Below are 6,618 nucleotides of genomic sequence, written 5' to 3'. Positions count from 1 at the left end.
AGTAGTAGTAGGCTTGGCCATTACACTCTGGTTGTGCTGACCCCTGTGAAAAAATAATACATTAAATAAATAACTACAAAAGGACATTTCCTGAAGGAAATGTGGTGTGCTTGCTGAAGTAATTATGGACGTAAAATAGTAGTAGTAGTGGTAGTGACAGCAGAGTATTGGTAGTAGTAGTAATAGTAGTAATGGTAGGCCTGATCACTGACAACAACGAGATAGACTATAGGGAGGAGGTCAAAGACCTGGCAGTGTGGTGCCAGGATAACAACTTCTCTCTCAACATGATCAAGACTAAGGTGATGATTGTGGACTACAGGAAAAAAAGGACCGAGCCCCTATTAACATCGACAGGGCGGTAGTGAAGCAGGTTGGGAGATTCAAGTTCCTTGGTGTCCACATCACCAACAAACTAACATGGTCCAGGCACACCAAGACAGTCCTGAAGAGGTCACGACAAAACCTATTCCCCCTCAGGAGACTGAAAAGACTTGTCATGGGTCCTCAGATCCTCAAAATGTTCTACAGCTGCACAATCGAGAGCAACTGGTTGCATCAATGCCTGCATAGTATGGCAGCTGCTCGGCCTCCGACCGCAAGGCACTACAGAGTGTAGTGCATACGGCCCAGTACATCACTGGGGCCACGCTTTCTGCCGTCCAGGACCTCAATACCAGGCGGTGTCAGAGGAACGCCCTAAACATTGTCAAAGACTCCAGCCACCCTAATCATAGACTGTTCACTCTGCTATCGCACGGCAAGCGGTACCGGAGCACCACGTCTAGGTTCAAGAGGCTTCTAAACAGCTTCTACCCCCAAGCCATAAGACATTGTCCTCCCCTTTTTACACTGCTGCTGCTACTCTCTGTTATTATCTATGCATCGTCACTTTAATAACTCTACCTATATGTACATATTACCTCAATTACCTTGACTAACCGGTGCCCCCGCACATTGACTCTGTTACCGGTACCCCCTATATATAACCTCCACATTGACTCTGTTACCGGTATCCCCTATATATAACCTCCACATTGACTCTGTTACCGGTACCCCCTATATATAACCTCCACATTGACTCTGTTACCGGTACCCCCTATATATAACCTTGCTATTGTTATTTTATTGCTTTTTTAAGGTATTTTTTAAACTGCATTGTAAGGTCTACTACACCTGTTGTATTCAGCATTTCACTGTAAGGTCTACTACACCTGTTGTATTCAGCATTTCACTGTAAGGTCTACTACACCTGTTGTATTCAGCATTTCACTGTGAGGTCTACTACACCTGTTGTATTCAGCAGTTCACTGTGAGGTCTACTACACCTGTTGTATTCAGCATTTCACTGTAAGGTCTACTACACCTGTTGTATTCAGCATTTCACTGTGAGGTCTACTACACCTGTTGTATTCAGCATTTCACTGTGAGGTCTACTACACCTGTTGTATTCAGCATTTCACTGTAAGGTCTACTACACCTGTTGTATTCAGCAGTTCACTGTGAGGTCTACTACACCTGTTGTATTCAGCATTTCACTGTGAGGTCTACTACACCTGTTGTATTCAGCATTTCACTGTAAGGTCTACTACACCTGTTGTATTCAGCATTTCACTGTGAGGTCTACTACACCTGTTGTATTCAGCATTTCACTGTGAGGTCTACTACACCTGTTGTATTCAGCATTTCACTGTAAGGTCTACTACACCTGTTGTATTCAGCAGTTCACTGTGAGGTCTACTACACCTGTTGTATTCAGCATTTCACTGTGAGGTCTACTACACCTGTTGTATTCAGCATTTTACTGTGAGGTCTACTACACCTGTTGTATTCAGCATTTCACTGTGAGGTCTACCTACACCTGTTGTATTCAGCATTTCACTGTAAGGTCTACCACATCTGTTGTATTCAGCATTTCACTGTAAGGTCTACTACACCTGTTGTATTCAGCATTTCACTTTAAGGTCTACTACACCTGTTGTATTCAGCATTTCACTGTAAGGTCTACTACACCTGTTGTGTTCAGCATTTCACTGTAAGATCTACTACACCTGTTGTATTCATCATTTCACTGTAAGGTCTACTACACCTGTTGTATTCAGCATTTCACTGGGAGGTCTACTACACCTGTTGTATTCAGCATTTCACTGTAAGGTCTACTACACCTGTTGTATTCATTATTTCACTGTAAGGTCTACTACACCTGTTGTATTCAGCATTTCACTGTAAGGTCTACTACACCTGTTGTATTCAGCATTTCACTGTAAGGTCTACTACACCTGTTGTATTCAGCATTTCACTGTGAGGTCTACTACACCTGTTGTATTCAGCATTTCACTGTGAGGTCTACTACACCTGTTGTATTCAGCATTTCACTGTAAGGTCTACTACACCTGTTGTATTCAGCATTTCACTGTGAGGTCTACTACACCTGTTGTATTCAGCATTTCACTGTAAGGTCTACCACATCTGTTGTATTCGGCGCAAGTGACAAATAAAATTAGATTTGATTTACCCGTATGTTCAGACATCATTTACCCGTATGTTCAGACATCATTTACCCATATGTTCAGACATCATTTACCCATATGTTCAGACATCATTTACCCATATGTTCAGACATCATTTACCCATATTTACAGACATTTCAAACCATGTGAATTAAGTTAAAAGGAACAATCTAATGCAATCTTCACCATCCTGTCAAACCTGATCGACTGGTTGATCTCCAAAGCATTTAGATCCAATTTCCAAACATTTCTGTTTTGTCTCACACTGTTACTGGTAGATGATTCACCTGTCCTGCGTACCGGGTAGGCAAATTGTTGTCCCATTTCATGTGTCTGAAGGTTCTAACGCTGCCTTTCCGGCGAGCCCAGCAAATCCATCTATCGGCCTAACGCTGGCCAATCGGATGGATCAGATGACCGAGTCTGCAGTAATGTAGCAGGTATAAAAGGAAGCTACAGCAAAGTTGATACTGTGAGATTTCAAACCATGACTAGAGAGAGACTGTCAACGAATACAGCCAAGAGCAGCTGGTTTTATGTTTTTCTTACTCAGCACTGTCAACACTTTTATAAGCCTTAAAATGTGCCTCCTTCCTACTTCCACTCGCGCTACAACCAGCACTGTAGCTGTAGTGAATGAGTAGGAAAATGCATCGATAGGCTTGCATTGTTGTTATTAGCGGCATGGGTCTTTTTTAATAGCAAGGAATATTCCTCCTCTCATAGCAACATGAATAAGATGAATTTGTGCATGAGGAGACTCGAGTTTTGCCATCAGCTGGAAGACAGTGTCCCTTTTTGGTCAGTGTCAGTGGAGGAAAGGGAGTGCGAAGGGACGTTGAGAGACGGACCCTCAGTCTGCTGCTCTCTCCCTCCGCTGAGACTGGCCATCAGATGAGGCACCATCAGCCCAGTAAAATAAAAAGCTAATTATATAAATGTATGCTCACTCAGCTGTGCCTCACCAGTACTAAAACAACAGATATATTACTGGTGTGATCATAAAGCCTACCTTACATTTCTATAGATTTTTTTTTATTTTTTTTAAATAGTCCAAACAGGGCAATTCTATATGAGGTGACAATGTATTTGCCTATAGATTACTGCACAAACCTCATTGCTACAGAACTGTTTTTAATAGGTTAATGTTGTATAGGCTTACATTTTTTTAATTGTATTTAAAAAAATCTGAGTTTTAGATCTCGACTTGCATTTTATCTCAGAAAGTGATCTTGACCTAGAAAAGGTTGGTGACCGCTGATCTAGTGACTCACCAGACAACTGTGACACGGTAGATTATTGGTTTTTAATCTGCTGCTGCTCATGGAAATATTCTTCACTCTCTCATGTATATGTTACCTGTTTATATTATATGTTACCTGTTTATATTATATGTTATCTGTTTATATTATATGTTATCTGTTTATATTATATGTTACCTGTTTATATTATATGTTACCTGTTTATATTATATGTTACATGTTTATATTATATGTTACCTGTTTATATTATATGTTACCTGTTTATATTATATGTTACATGTTTATATTATATGTTATCTGTTTATATTATATGTTATCTGTTTATATTATATGTTACCTGTTTATATTATATGTTACCTGTTTATATTATATGTTACATGTTTATATTATATGTTACCTGTTTATATTATATGTTACCTGTTTATATTATATGTTACCTGTTTATATTATATGTTACCTGTTTATATTATATGTTACATGTTTATATTATATGTTACCTGTTTATATTATATGTTACCTGTTTATATTATATGTTACCTGTTTATATTATATGTTACCTGTTTATATTATATGTTACCTGTTTATATTATATGTTACCTGTTTATATTATATGTTACCTGTTTATATTATATGTTACCTGTTTATATTATATGTTACCTGTTTATATTATATGTTACAAGTTTATATTATATGTTACATGTTTATATTATATGTTACCTGTTTATATTATATGTTACCTGTTTATATTATATGTTACCTGTTTATATTATATGTTACCTGTTTATATTATATGTTACAAGTTTATATTATATGTTACATGTTTATATTATATGTTACCTGTTTATATTATATGTTACCTGTTTATATTATATGTTACCTGTTTATATTATATGTTACCTGTTTATATTATATGTTACCTGTTTATATTATATGTTATCTGTTTATATTATATGTTACCTGTTTATATTATATGTTACATGTTTATATTATATGTTACAAGTTTATATTATATGTTACAAGTTTATATTATATGTTACCTGTTTATATTATATGTTACCTGTTTATATTATATGTTACCTGTTTATATTATATGTTACATGTTTATATTATATGTTACAAGTTTATATTATATGTTACATGTTTATATTATATGTTACATGTTTATATTATATGTTACATGTTTATATTATATGCTACATGTTTATATACAGTGGGGAGAACAAGTATTTGGTACACTGCCGATTTTGCAGGTTTTCCTTCTTACAAACCATGTAGAGGTCTGTCATTTTTATCATAGGTACACTTCTGTGAGAGACGGAATCTAAAACAAAAATCCAGAAAATCACATTGTATGATTTTTAAGTAATTCATTTGCATTTTATTGCATGACATAAGTATTTGATCACCTACCAACCAGTAAGAATTCCGGCTCTCACAGACCTGTTAGTTTTTCTTTAAGAAGCCCTCCTGTTCTCCACTCATTACCTGTATTAACTGCACCTGTTTGAACTCGTTACCTGTATAAAAGACACCTGTCCACACACTCAATCAAACAGACTCCAACCTCTCCACAATGGCCAAGACCAGAGAGCTGTGTAAGGACATTATGGATAAAATTGTAGACCTGCACAAGGCTGGGATGGGCTACAGGACAATAGGCAAGAAGCTTGGTGAGAAGGCAACAACTGTTGGCGCTATTATTAGAAAATGGAAGAAGTTCAAGATGACGGTCAATCACCCTCGGTCTGGGGCTCCATGCAAGATCTCACCTCGTGGGGCATCAATGATCATGAGGAAGGTGAGGGATCAGCCCAGAACTACACAGCAGGACCTGGTCAATGACCTGAAGAGAGCTGGGACCACAGTCTCAAAGAAAACCATCCGTAACACACTACGCCATCATGGATTAAAATCCTGCAGGGCACGCAAGGTCCCCCTGCTCAAGCCAGCGCATGTCGAGGCCCGTCTGAAGTTTGCCAATGACCATTTGGATGATTCAGAGGAGGAATGGGAGAAGTTTATGTGGTCTGATGAGACAAAAATAGAGCTTTTTGGTCTAAACTTTGAAGGAAGAAGAATGATGACTACAACCCCAAGAACACCATCCCAACCGTGAAGCATGGAGGTGGAAACATCATTCTTTGGGGATGCTTTTCTGCAAAGGGGACAGGACGACTGCACCGTATTGAGGGGAGAATGTATGGGGCCATGTATCGCAAGATCTTGGCCAAAAAACTCTTTCCCTCAGTAAGAGCATTGAAGATGGGTCGTGGCTGGAAACACACAGCCAGGGTAACTAAGGAGTGGCTCCGTAAGAAGCATCTCAAGGTCCTGGAGTGGCCTAGCCAGTCTCCAGACCTGAACCCAATAGAAAATCTTTGGAGGGAGCTGAAAGTCTGTGTTGCCCAGCGACAGCCCCGAAACCTGAAGGATCTGTAGAAGGTCTGTTTGTAGGCCAAAATCCCTGCTGCAGTGTGTGCAAACCTGGTCAAGAACTACAGGAAACATATGATCTCTGTAATTGCAAACAAAGGTTTCTGTACCAAATATTAAGTTCTGCTTTTCTGATGTATCAAATACTTATGTCATGCAATAAAATGCAAAATAATTACTTAAAAATCATACCAATGTGATTTTCTGGATTTTTGTTTTAGATTCCGTCTCTCACAGTTGAAGTGTACCTATGATAAAAATTACAGACCTCTACATGCTTTGTAAGTAGGAAAACCTGCAAAATCGGCAGTGTTTCAAATACTTGTTCTCCCCACTGTATGTTACATGATTTATTCTCAACCTATTTTTCACTGTGTCTAAACGGGTTCCAGAGAAGAAAGAGGAACTTGATA

The sequence above is a fragment of the Oncorhynchus clarkii genome, chromosome 4 (assembly GCF_045791955.1).
Source record: "Oncorhynchus clarkii lewisi isolate Uvic-CL-2024 chromosome 4, UVic_Ocla_1.0, whole genome shotgun sequence".
In the NCBI taxonomy this organism is placed as follows: Eukaryota; Metazoa; Chordata; class Actinopteri; order Salmoniformes; family Salmonidae; genus Oncorhynchus; species Oncorhynchus clarkii.
The sequence above is the reverse complement of the archived record's forward strand: the minus strand, read 5'-3'. Positions refer to the sequence as shown.